General features: G+C 46.0%; 1 protein-coding gene across 11 annotated transcripts in view; it reads right to left on the reverse strand.

Moving 5' to 3' along the window:
• ZHX3 (zinc fingers and homeoboxes 3) overlaps positions 1 to 12722 on the reverse strand; it is a 137361-nt gene that overhangs the window by 109390 nt on the left and 15249 nt on the right. For 3 of the 11 annotated variants that reach the window (XM_064573173.1, XM_064573176.1, XM_064573174.1), the window contains exon 1: positions 4584 to 4811. The exons of 4 other annotated variants lie outside the window; for them this stretch is intronic. The gene's annotated coding sequence lies outside the window, so the exon portion shown is untranslated. Of the gene's footprint in view, positions 1 to 4000; positions 4162 to 4193; positions 4332 to 4583; positions 4812 to 12722 lie in introns of those variants that run through there. 4 more of the 11 variants (XM_064573175.1, XM_064573182.1, XM_064573179.1 and 1 more) reach the window with 2 other exon arrangements.

The raw sequence follows: 12722 nt of genomic DNA on the forward strand, positions 1-12722 counted from the left end.
TGCAGTGGGAAGCCACTGCGGTGGGGTAACGTGATCTGGTTTGCTTTTTAGTAGCATCACTCTGGCTGCAATGGGGACAGGGGTTAAAAGAAGGCAAGAGCAGAAGCTAGGAGACCAAGTACAGGCAGGGGCACTCACCAGCTGAGAAGACAGTGGCTAGATTAGGAGGATGGAGGAGGATTTGAGGTATTCTGGAGCCTTGGCCAACAGGCTGTGCTGATGGGTTGGTTGTGGGGTGAAGAATCAGGAAGAATCAAAGACAACTTTCAGGTGTTTGGCTTGAACAATGAGAGGACAATAAGGACAAAGATAGGGAAGGTAGGGGGTGAAAAAAGCTGGGAGAGAGGGAAGACAGGAGTCAGGAATGAGGACTAGAAATCTGGAAGGTGGAGAGGGAGATTTTTTGGACATAGGAAGTTTGAGATCATGGTGGGGCACCAAGTAGAGGTAGCAGGAAGGCACTGGGGACAAAAATGCAAGACTAGAACCAGAGAAAAGTCCAGGAGGAGGTCTAACCGAGGGAGGGAGTTAGCATCCAAAGGATATTAAAGCCCTGGGAATAGATGAGATCATTTAGGGAGAGAATATGGTGACAGAAGGGAGGTAGCCAAGTGCCAAAAGAGAAGAAACAATAAGAAATCAGGTTGGTGGGCACTGGGTGGCTCAATCAGTTAAGTGTCTGCCTTTGGCTCAGTGACCTGAGGGTCCTGGGATCGAGCCCTGGATCAGGCTCCCTGCTCAGTGGGGAGACTTCTTCTCCCTCTCCTGCTCCCCTTGCTTGTGCTCACGTGCACTCTCTCTCTCACTCTCTGTCAAATAAATAAAATAAAAAATCTTTTTTAAAAAATGAAAGAAAGCAGGTTGGTAATCTAAAACTGAACATGATTGTCATGGTCAGGTAGCCCATGCAAAAACACATAGAACTGCGCCAACTATGTGCTCAATAAGTGCCTATGGAACAAATAAAAATAAATTCTTAATGCATTCCTTTTAGGCCTTTAAAAGAAAATTTTCATTTAGGATTTTCTCCCCAAGTTCTTGTATATTTGAGGCTGTTTTTGTATACAAAGGAATCCCTTTCCTTATGAGCAAAAACAAGGATTTTTTTTTTACCAAAAACTCACTAAAAAGTAGTCTACTTGAAATTCAAGCTTTTTAAAAAGCTTACACTCATGCTATTTCCTTTCTGTAAAAACTCTACCCCAAGATACAATTTTTCCCATCCTTATAATGAAAATGCAATTATATGTTTTACTACAGATATCATTTCATTCTGAAAGATGAAACTAGTACTTTCAAACCATTCAAGAGTCACATGAGAGATGTAAAATGCTCAAGAGATCAAGGATTTATTTTAAAATGTTAAAAAAACAAAAACAAAAACTTAAGTATACCTGTGAGGCCATCCAAAAACTGATAAGCAAGGAGTTCAGGATAGAATTGCCAGGAAAATAAGTAAATATAACAGCTACTCCTCAAATGAAAACACATTAAAGTTGTAATTATATCTCTGGGTATCTGTTAACACAAAAAACTCACTATGCTCTTGAGGCTTATACTATCACTAAGAACTTCCAAATTGAAATCATAGCTGTAAACATAACTGGGATACTTTATACTTTTCAAAGATTTCCAGTGTGACACAAGGGATAACGCATAAAAAAGAAAGCCAGTAACATTTGCCAAAAATGTTTCTTCCCTCGATTGTTCAAGTCAGATCAAGACTGTAATTCTAAGATTATAAGCCTCACATGTAAAATTCCTCTTCTAGATATGTAAAGGAAAGGACTATCCTGACTTCTAATGGATTGTTATCCCACTTCAGGATAGACCTATCTAAAAGCCTAGGAGGCTACAGGAAGGTCACAGGAATGGATGGATAATGAGCATTCATTCACTCATTCATTCAACAAATATTAAGCACCTATAATGTGTCAGGTGCTGTTCTGAGCCCTGAGGACACATCAGTGAAAAAGTCTCACATTTCTGGGTTAATGGGGGGAAAGACATAAACCAACAAGTAAATATGTAGTCACCAGTGGGAATAAGTTCTATGAAGAAAAGTAAGGTTAAGGAGGGTTAAGGAGGACAGGGGAATGGGGTGTATTTTACACAGAAGGGTCAGGAAAAACCTCATAAAGTTACATCTGACCAGAGACCTGAGGCGAGAACCATGATATCCAGGGAACAGAGTTCTAGGCAGAAGGAATAGCAAACCCAAAAGCACTGAGGCTGGCATATGCTTAAAGTTTTAAAGGAATAGCAGTGAGATATGTTTGGCAAAACTGGAAGTGAGAACAGGGAGGTAGCCTGGTTAGCCACGGCAAGGACTTCATATTTTACTTTAAAATCAGAAGCTACTGGAGTGCTCTAAGCAGAGGATCCAATTTAGTTTTTGAAAGTATCACAAAGGGAACACAAGTTCTTACTCATACACAAGTTTTATGAGTAATAAATAGGTTAAATATATACCTACAGAAGAGGAGACAATACCTCCAGCTGCAGAGTACTTTAAAGTTGCAAGTCAGATTAAGCAAAGAATTATGTATAATCACCACTGAATCCCTACATCCACCATCCTCCTCTCATGCCTTTATGTACGAGGCATACATAAGCTGTAAGATTTTACATAATCTATTTATAAGTAGGAAAAAAGCATATAATAAAACAATCTTCTAGGGCGCCTGGGTGGCTCAGATGGTTAAGCCTCTGCTTTCGGGTCAGGTCATGATCCCAGAGTCCTGGGATCGAGTCCCGCATCGGGCTCCCTGCTCAGCCGGGAGCCTGCTTCTCCCTCTGCCTCTATCTCTCTCTCTCCCCCTGTCTCTCATGAATAAATAAATAAATAATCTTTAAAAAAATAAAAAATAAAATAAAACAATCTCCTAGTATGGTAGTATTTTGGTAAGAAAAAAAAAAAACTTATACAGAGGAACAAAAGACTAAAAGGATAAATACCTAACTGGTCTCCTATCGTTTGTGGGATTATGGGTTTTTTCTCAAGCTTTTGTTTTTCTAGTTTAATGCTTTAAACGTGAATTACTTTTGTAATTTTTAATGTTATCTTAAAAAAAAAAAAACACTCCTACCAGGAGACTGCTCTAGTCTGAAATCAGACTTAAATATGAAAACAAAACAAAACACGGGGAACATTTTCTCCAAAAATTACCCCACTTCCACGCAATGTTTGCCCGTTAACGAAGCACTGCACAAATCAAGCGCTGGTCAATGTATCAAGGTCACAAAACCAACTTGGTTAATATGTTTATCATTACATAGTAGCTCTGTCCTCTACAGCAACTTTGATACCATCTTTCCAAGGCAGCAATAGAAGGGCCCTTTCATTAATGTCCTAAGACTCTTTGATACTACTTTGCTGCTTCTGGATTTTTCCACTGTATGTCTCTTAGAAACAAATTAAGCCCGAATAAGTTGTTCCAGCTAATGAAGTGTGCTTTTGGCTCTTTCCCCGTGGTTGAGAACTATCCGGCAACATACCAATTGTTTTAGGACGTACTTTCTCTTGGTTTCTAAATACTGCGATGCTAAGTTTACTACAAATAAAGAACATCAACATAACAACGTACAAGAACACGTATACACGGAAACTACTGTCGCCCCTTTTTAAACTGAAGATGTGTGGAGTCTCATGAATAAATACTATGTGTTCACAGGACACAGATAAAAACAGAGTATGCCCTCCCTCCTCCCTCTACCTAACTCTCCTCCCCACCGCAGAACAGTTTCTCCCAGGGCGCAAGCCCAGGGCAATCACTGCTCAGAAATGCAAACCACGCAACTCAAAGTGACTCAAGCTCTCAAACACTTTCCACCTAAGCTCCACATCCCACCCGCTCCTCAATCACTTCCGACGGGCTTCTCTGAATGGAAATCCCAAACTCCGCTCACACGCCACTCTCGGCATCCGGGAACCCGGGGCCCAGGGGGAGTGTTTTCGCGTGGGCAAGCGAGGGTCCCGGGGTGCAGGGCTCTACTGTACCCCCAAGCGGCTGGAGTCCCCGGCTCAGCTGCCTCCTCGGCGGAGCTGGCGCGCTCCACGCCAGGGGCAGGGGCTGCCCCACGCCCGCAGCGGCCCGCGGGAGCCGTAGCGAGGGGCTCCGGGCCGCCCGGCATCCCCGCCCCGGGCTCCCGGGCGCCCACGCGGTCCCGCACCCGCGCGCTGGGACACGCACCCTCGCGGGGCCGGCCGGGCTTCTGCGAGCACCCCGCTCCCCTCCGCGCCCCCTGGCGCTCCCGTAGCGGCTGCGGCCCGCGGGGTCTACACCGAGCCCCAGGACGCCGGAGCCCGGGGCTGGGGGGGGGGGTGCTGACAGATGGGGCGAAGGCGGGGCTTTGGGGGGAAGGGGCGGAGCCTGCGCGCATGGGGGTGCTGGCGGCTGACAGAAAGACCCGGGGCAGCGGGCGGGAGGGGCTGGCGGCCGCCGCGGGCAGGGCCGGGGGGTCAGGCGTGGCGGGAGGGAGCTCGAGCAGACACGGGGGGCTGACAGGCAGAGAGACACACACACACGGAGACTGACAGTCCCGGGGGCACGCGGGGCCGGCGGGCCGCGGCGGGCGCTCACCTGGCAGCGGCGGCGGCGGCGCCCGCGGCCGGGCCGCTCTCCCCGCGCTCCGGGCCTCCCTCCCGGCGGGCGGGCGGGCGGCCGGCGCAGGCCCCGCGGAGGCGGCGGCGGCGACGCCGGAGCCTCGGACTGCTGGGCGGCGGGGACGCAGCTGCACCAACCGACTCCGGGCCGCTCGGCTCGGCTCGGCTCGGCCGCGCTCGGAGCTGCTCGGCTCCGCTCGGCCCCGCTCGGCTCGGCTGGGGGCGGGGCCCGAGGCCCCCCGCCCAGGTCGCCTCTTGCGCCCGGGGGGCGGGGTTTTAGTGCGGGCGCGAGCCCCCTGACGTCGCGGGGAGCGGACCTTGCCCCGGACGCATGCGCAGGCGTCGTCCCGCTTTTCTCCGCGTGGAGACTGAAGGGGGCGGGGAAGGAGGGCGAAGGGGGCGGATGCTGAGGCCCCAGAGGTTCCCGGCTTTTGTGCTCCGTATCCTGGTCTTTCTGGAGGTTCACCTAAGGAAGGTCACAGAAGGCTACTTTTTCGAAAGGATGTAGGCAGGGCATGGATCCTGGTCCCTGCGCGGCCCCTCTCCCTACGGTCCGGTTTTTCCCAACAAGCACCGCCTGGGAGTTGGTTTTTCTTTCCTCCCACCAGTGCTTCCACCGCAGTTTTTAATCTTCTGTTTCTAAACACAACAACAACTTCTGATGGCGTTTTAACATCAAATCTTCAGGTACTTGAGAACTTGCAAGCATCAGTCCCCGCAGGTACAATAATGCTGTCCTTTCTTAACAGCTTCCATTGTGTCACCTGTAACACCCGGGATGGGGTTGGGCCCTTTTCTGGTTTTTTGTCACACGTCCCAGGTACCTGTGTTGTCATGGAGCCCAAGTCTATGGCAGATATGCTCTGAAAGTGATCCCCACCTTTAGAATTCAGTGATTAATACACAGCAAGAGCTCTGCAGTCTGACACATCTAGGTTGGCATTCCCGATCTGCATTATACTGACAGATTAATAATTGGCTGGGTGACTTTGGACATGCCATTTAATCTTTAATCCATAAAAGAGCAATGAAAATATTAGTAATTAAGCCAGTAGAAACGACTGAAAGATTTAAATGACAGCACCCATTAAGCTTTCTGCACAGTGCCTGGTGTTCAATAAATAAAGCTGACTTTAACTTCAGGCTGCATTTTAACCTTCAGATTCTGAAAAACAGTGAACATATAAAGTATTGGGCAATGTGTCAAACTTGAATGTCCAAAACCAAACTCTGGAAGTTGCCCCTCAATTTGCTCCTTTCAGTTTTCCCCACCTCAGTTAAGATCAATTACATCGGTCTGGTGGCTCTGGCCAAACCTTGAAGTCATCATTAACACCTCTTTTCCTATCAACATATCCCACGTGTAATCCAACAGCAAATACCTTTAAAATACCCTCATTTGAGCACTGGTCATCTTCTTCCTGGAATACTGCAATAACCTTCTACCTGCTCTCCCTGATACACCTCTGCTCTCAGAGAGCTTGTTCTCAAGAAGCCAGAGGGATTCTGTTAAAACCTAAGTCAAAACATATTTCTCCCCTTCTCTAAAGCCTCCAGTGACTTCCTATCTCACTCAGAGCAAAAATCAAACTCTTTTTGTCAAGGACCCCCAAGAGCCTATTGGGACCTCCCCCCACCCAACACTCCTCCCCTTTTCTAACTGCATCTCCTTGCACTCTACCCCTTCACTCCATTCCAGCCACACTAGCCTCCTTCCTGCTTGTGGAACATGCAGGCTCACTCCTACCTCAAGACCTTTGCATTTGATGTTTAAAGGCATGTGCCCTTACTCCAAATTTCAAAATTTTCAAAAGTCACTGCCTCAGACTTACCCAGACCACTTTACTAAAATATCAAGTCCCACCCCCTCCCCCATCATTCTCTCTCCCCTCATCCTGCTTTACTTTTCCTTATAGCCCGTATGACCTGAATATCATCTGTAATGTTCTGAGGGCAGGGACTTGTGTTGTTCATCTGCAGTATCTGGAACATGGCCTGATATGGTTAGGTACTCGCTATATATTTCTTGAATGAATAAGAGTATATATGGAATATGTTGCTCAACTTTAACTGCATTTACTCAACAAACTTTCTGAGCATCTATTCCAGTCCAGGTACTGTGGGATGTGCAGGTAAACAAGGCATTCTCCCAACCACTAAGGAACTCAGAATTTCAAATGAGACAGACATACAAAGAAGTACTTCTGGAAGAAATATGGGGCACCTGAGTGGCTCAGTCCGTTGAGCGTTTGCCTTCCGCTCAGGTCACTATCCCAGCATCCTGGGATCAGCAGAGAGCCTGCTTCTGGGTCTCCTGCTCCCCCTGCTTGTGCACGCTCTCTCTTTCTCTCTGTCAAACAAATAAAATCTTCAAAAACAACAACAAAAAAACCCTAAAAAGCAGAAGAAAATATGTAACACTACAGGTATGTGCCACTTGCTTTGGGAAGCAGAGAGAAGGACATAATTAATACAATATAGGACAGTGTAGAAAGTCTTCCCACAGGAGCCGACATTGGAGCTGAGTAAAGAATTGAGGGAGAAGGAAAAAAAAAAAAAAAAGAATTGAGGGAGGAGGAGAGGACTCCAGGCAGAGAATATAACATGCACTTAATAACCAGTGTTGGGAAGTATGTCACAAATAGTATTTACCCAAGGAGACAAATTATTTTCCTTAAGAAAAAAAAAAAAAGCAGATTCCAGGTGATCCCTATAATAATGTCACCTGGACTCACTCACATTCTGATGAGCTTTCTCAAGCAGAAAGAAATTGCCAGAAGTATAGTTGATGCAATAGAATTGCCACCTGACCTCTGTTTTACTGGAATAAGCTACACCTGCAACCCTTTTTTGTGTCAGGGTCCAGAGGCCAAGAGCATGTATCAGTTAGGAGTTTGCTGGCAGCAAGTACCAGTATCCTCTCAGGCCAGTTAAAGAAAAATAAAGGGGAATTTATCTTAGGGCTTTTTAGGGGTCAAAGGGATGGGTCTCTCAGGCCAACAAGAACCCAGATGGACTGCTGGATGGATTGAAGCAGAGCAGGGGGTGCCAGTAAGACTCTCCCCACAACCTTGTTTTCTCTCCTTCCAGGTAATACAATGGAAAAATATGTCTACCAACTACTCCCAAGTACATGATACAATTCCAACTACACAGAGACTAAAAATTCCTCATCATTCCAAACCCAAAATCTCAGAGAAGAGGCTCTAATTGACCCAACTTGTGTCAGGTGTCCCCCTCTCCCCCAGAGCAATCATGGCCAGCTTACAGGTCATGTCATTCACAGGAACCCACCTCTGTGGATCAAGACCAGAAAGAAAGGGAATTGTTTTGAGTTGAGGAGATATCTTTTTTTTTTTTTTAAGATTTTATTTATTTATTTGAGAGAGAGAATGAGGGCGCCTGGGTGGCTCAGTTGGTTAAGCGACTGCCTTCAGCTCAGGTCATGATCCTGGAGTCCTGGGATCGAGTCCCACATCGGGCTCCCTGCTCGACGGGAGGCCTGCTTCTCCCTCTCCCACTCCCCCTGCTTGTGTTCCTGCTCTCGCTGTCTCTCTCTCTCTGTCAAGTAAATAAATAAATAATCTTTAAAAAAAAAAAAAAAAGGAAGTCCCTGGTAGAACCATGAACTCCACTTAATGGCAAAACACCTGGGAGACATTTGATAGTCACACAGAAAATGAGTACTGAGTTTTCCTGATTTCTGCAGAGTAGGGAGGCCTCTTTTTCAGATAGCAATCAAAACCATAAGTTATTCTTTTCCCAAGAAAAAGTGGACAAAAACTGGGGTGGTCTCCATAAGCCCTCTGTGGTGGGTATTCTGATGGCCTCCTGTGGTAGTGGACATTAATGCTAGCCACCAAATATTTCTGGTGTGTTTCCCAGGCATATGATAGGATTCTACTTCCTTACAGCTTGCAGAGGTGGCCATGCCACTTGCTTTGGTCAATAATATTGAGTAGATGTACTCCCAGGTCCAAACTTTAAGAGCTAGTAGGCAATTTTGTGTACTCTCTTTCCCTCAGCAACAACAATAGACAATGCTGAAGATGGTGATTGCTCCATCGTTCTGGGTCCTGAAGGGAGGAGACATTAAATAGTGCCCCCCAGGGGACTCACAGTACACATGTAGTAGGAGCAAGAAATAAACTTGGCTTGTTAGCTACTACAGCAAAACCTAGCCTATCCCGACAGATGCGCCTTCTAACATCCAGTCTATGCCACTGCTCATTATACAGCATGGAGGCAATTTGGGTGGGATAGACCCCATCCCCCACATGTGAGTGTGGATTCTCTGCTAAGTCAGTTGAATTAATCTCATCTACCTTGTACTGATTGCTTCAGGAATAGACCTATTACCTAGGCCTACATCTGTCAGTATCCAATATTAACCCTGTCACAATAGTTGAATAAAATCCTATTTCCCTGGATGTCCGTGAGGAACCATTTGCTGCTGGCAACTATTTTGTGACCATGAAGAGAGCCAGCCTAAAGGTGAAGCCAACACATGGATAGGCAAAAGCAGAACAAAGAGAAACAGAGCTGTAGTGCTGATCAAGGCTTACCTGCACGAATAAAGTCAGGTAAATCAATAAATTCCCCATATTACTGATTCTAATTTGAGTTGGGTTTTCTAGTACTCGAAACCAAAAACATTCCAACTATGGCTATCCTACCATATTCATTGCATAGTTCTGAGCAGTAGCCAGCACTATGGGATCACAAGGGGAAAATGTCTGAACTTTGAACAATCACAGGAAGAGAAGCTGAAAATTCTGTGATTTATATGCCAGCTCCTTTTCTAGAATAAGGTATCACAATGCAAGCTGAGCACAGAAAAGGAACAGTAACCAGCTGAGAACCAAGGATTTGAAGGAGAAGAATCCTATAGAACCAGGATAGTGACAGACCCCCTGGTTTAATCAACAATACATAGTTCATTTCATAGAGAGGGTTCTGTCACTCCCCGTGAACCTTTATGTTGCATTTATAAAGTCTGGAGTGAAAGAATCCAGGAGGCAGTTTCACGCAGTATGTAAGTAGGATTTAACTTTGAATCTCCTGGACTTGAATCCTGTCTCCCCCACTTACTTGCTGTGTGAATTTGAGTAACTTACTTAAATGTAGTTATAACAATTGAATGAGATGCTCCGTGTTACTATTAACATGGTGTGTGATGCATTATAAGGACTCAATGGCTTAAAAGGATGTCCTGTCAATTATTTTAAGAAAAGTCAGTTAAGTGTCTGCCTCCAGCTAAGGTCATGATACCAGGGTCCTGGGTTCAAGTCCTGCATCAGTGGGGAGCCTGCTTCTCCCTCTGCCTGCCACTCCCTATGCTTGTGCTCTCTCTCTCCTACTCGCTCGCTCTCTCCCACTCGCTCTCTCTCTCACACACACAAATAAATACATAAAATCTTTTAAAAAATAAATTAAAAAAAAAAGTTCTTCATGAGAGACGATGGACTCTGAAAAACAAACTGAGGGTTCTAGAGGGGAGGGGGGTGGGAGGATGGGTTAGCCTGGTGGTGGGTATTGAGGAGGGCACATTCTGCATGGAGCACTGGGTGTTGTGCACAAACAATGAATCATGGAACACTTCATCTAGAACTAATGATGTAATGTATGGGGATTAACATAAGAATAAAAAAATTTAAAAAAAAAAGTTTCTTAATCCAGTTGAGCCAACTTATCACCTCTCGGCTCTAAAGCCACTCTTCTTTGTCTTGCCCTGTGATACTGGAACTGAATTCTGTAAACATTTCCCTTTTGCCAGTGGCACGATGTTAGGCTCTGTCACTAGAGAAGGTTGGAGAAATCAAAGAAAAAAAAAGAAGCATAAGGGTCTTCCTGGTTCAGAACCTTCCAGATTCCACTCTGCTCTCTTGCTCCTATAGCACATGGTTCCTGTGGTCTAGAGAGACCCAGTGGTGCTCACTGGGCTGTTCTGCCACCTGGATGGCCAGCTTCTGACCTATAGCCTGTGGCCATCCATCAAACATCTCCACCGTCCAGTGGGCTGAATTCCTGCTCTCTCCAACAGGGCCCAAATCTCACCTTGGGGTTGGGGGAGAGGCATATGCAAGTTTGTGTTCTCCTTGGTCACTCTGCCCCAACCCTAGAGAGAGTAGGTACAGTCTATAGTTAGTATGCCTATATTCTTTCGAGTTCTCTTTTGACCCTTTTTGTCACTAACCACCTTTCATTAGCTAATAATTCTTCATAAAAAAGGTCCCTTGTTCAAATTACTGGTGTGGTTTCTGCCTCCTGAGTGGGCCCTGTCTGATACACCAGCGGCCCCAACTGCCAATTAGACAAATTTCTGGGATTGAAAAGGAACTGGTTTGTGGGAGCAGGTGGGGGGGAGTACAATTGTGTGTATAACAGTAGTTACAAAGTCATGACTTCATCCTCAAGAGAACACTGTAAGAAACATACAATGGGGGGCGCCTGGGTGGCTCAGTCGTTAAGCATCTGCCTTCGGCTCAGGTCATGATCCTAGGGTCCTGGAATCAAGCCCCGCGTCAGGCTCCTTGCTCAGCGGAGAGTCTGCTTCTCCCTTTCCCCCTCCCCTGGCTTGTGTTCCCTCTCTCGCTGTGTCTCTCTCTGTCAAATAAATAAATAAAATATTAAAAAAAAGAAAGAAAGAAACATACAATGGTGTCCTCCATACAGCATGAGAGCCAGTCTTCTGCCTGTCCTTACAACTGGGGTTCTGCTGGCCAAGCCCAGCCCAGCCCAGGATCTGAGCCAGACATTATGGGCAGGATCCTGAGGCCTATCACAGGGTGGGGCCTAGAGTCACATCTTGATTATAAATATATAGTTTCTGTTGGACCAGAGATGAGTTTGAATGTCCATAAATCCCTCCCAGCTCAAGGCACTGTCTATCTCCACCCACCTCTCTTTCCCCAAAAAAGGTGTATTGTGCACCTACTATGTACCTGGCCCTGTATTAGGTTCTGAGTATACAGCCTTGAATAAAACCAGAGACCTTAATGTAGCTTACAGTCTAGTAAGTAAGGCAGACATTGGTCAAATAATCAAAAACATAAATCTTACACAGGGCATGGTACCATGAGATCCACTAATAGGAGGCTTTGGCTCAAAGATGTTTAGGGAAATAGTTGGTATGAAATCTAAAGGGAAAAATAGGGGTTAAATTAGATGTATTAGTCTGCTTGGGCTGCCATAACAAAACACCATAGCCCAGGTGGCTTAAACAACAGAAATAAATTTTCTCACAGTTCTTGAGGCTGGAAGTCCAACATCAAAGCCCCAGCCAATTTGGTTTTTGGTGAGAACTATCTTCCTGGCCTTGCAGATGGCTGCTTTCTTGCTATGCTCTCATATGACCTTTCCTCAGTATGTGTGCACAGCAAGAGAGGGAAAATGAGCTCTCTGGTGTCTCTTCTTAAAAGGACACTAATTCTACTGGATCAGGGCCCCACCCTTATGACCTCAATTAATCTTAATTACTGCCTTACTCCAAATTACAGCCACACTGGGGGGGTTAGGGCTTCAACATATGAATTTTGGGGGAATATATACATTTAGTCCATAACAGTAGGCAAATAGGGGCAAGAAGAGTACTCCCTATAGAGGGAACAGTACATGCACAGTTCCTGTGGTCACCAAGGATACATGGTGGTTTAAACAAAGAAGAAGGAAAATGTACAGTGAGGCAGATAATCGGAGGAGATAAGGCTGGAGAGGTGGCCAGTGGCCAGATCATGTACAGCTTTGAAGGTCATGGTAATAATTTAAGTCATATCCTAAGAGCAATGAGACTTTACTGAACTGAACTGAGTAGGGACAATATGCTGGGTGGAGATCAGAAAGGAGGGCTCTGAATAGACCCAAAGAGAACAATAATGAAGTTGTCCAGGGTGTCTAGGCTCAGCCAAGACTACATAAGTGGTCACTGGCTAGCCTGGAGGAGTCACTGGCCAGAAAGTTTGCCCAGGACCAGTGAAGAGAACCTGTTTCTGGCCCAGGTGAACTATGACCTGCAGCTTCTCTGCAGTATTGGTTTCTCTCCTGCTATACTCCACCTGGTAGAACCCATGCATTATCCACCTCAGCGAGGACAGACCAGCTCTCTGACTGGTTTCGT

Source organism: Mirounga angustirostris, unplaced genomic scaffold, assembly GCF_029215605.1.
Source record: "Mirounga angustirostris isolate CCGP_5_RB_7025 unplaced genomic scaffold, mMirAng1.0.hap1 SCAF_10, whole genome shotgun sequence".
Lineage (NCBI taxonomy): Eukaryota > Metazoa > Chordata > Mammalia > Carnivora > Phocidae > Mirounga > Mirounga angustirostris.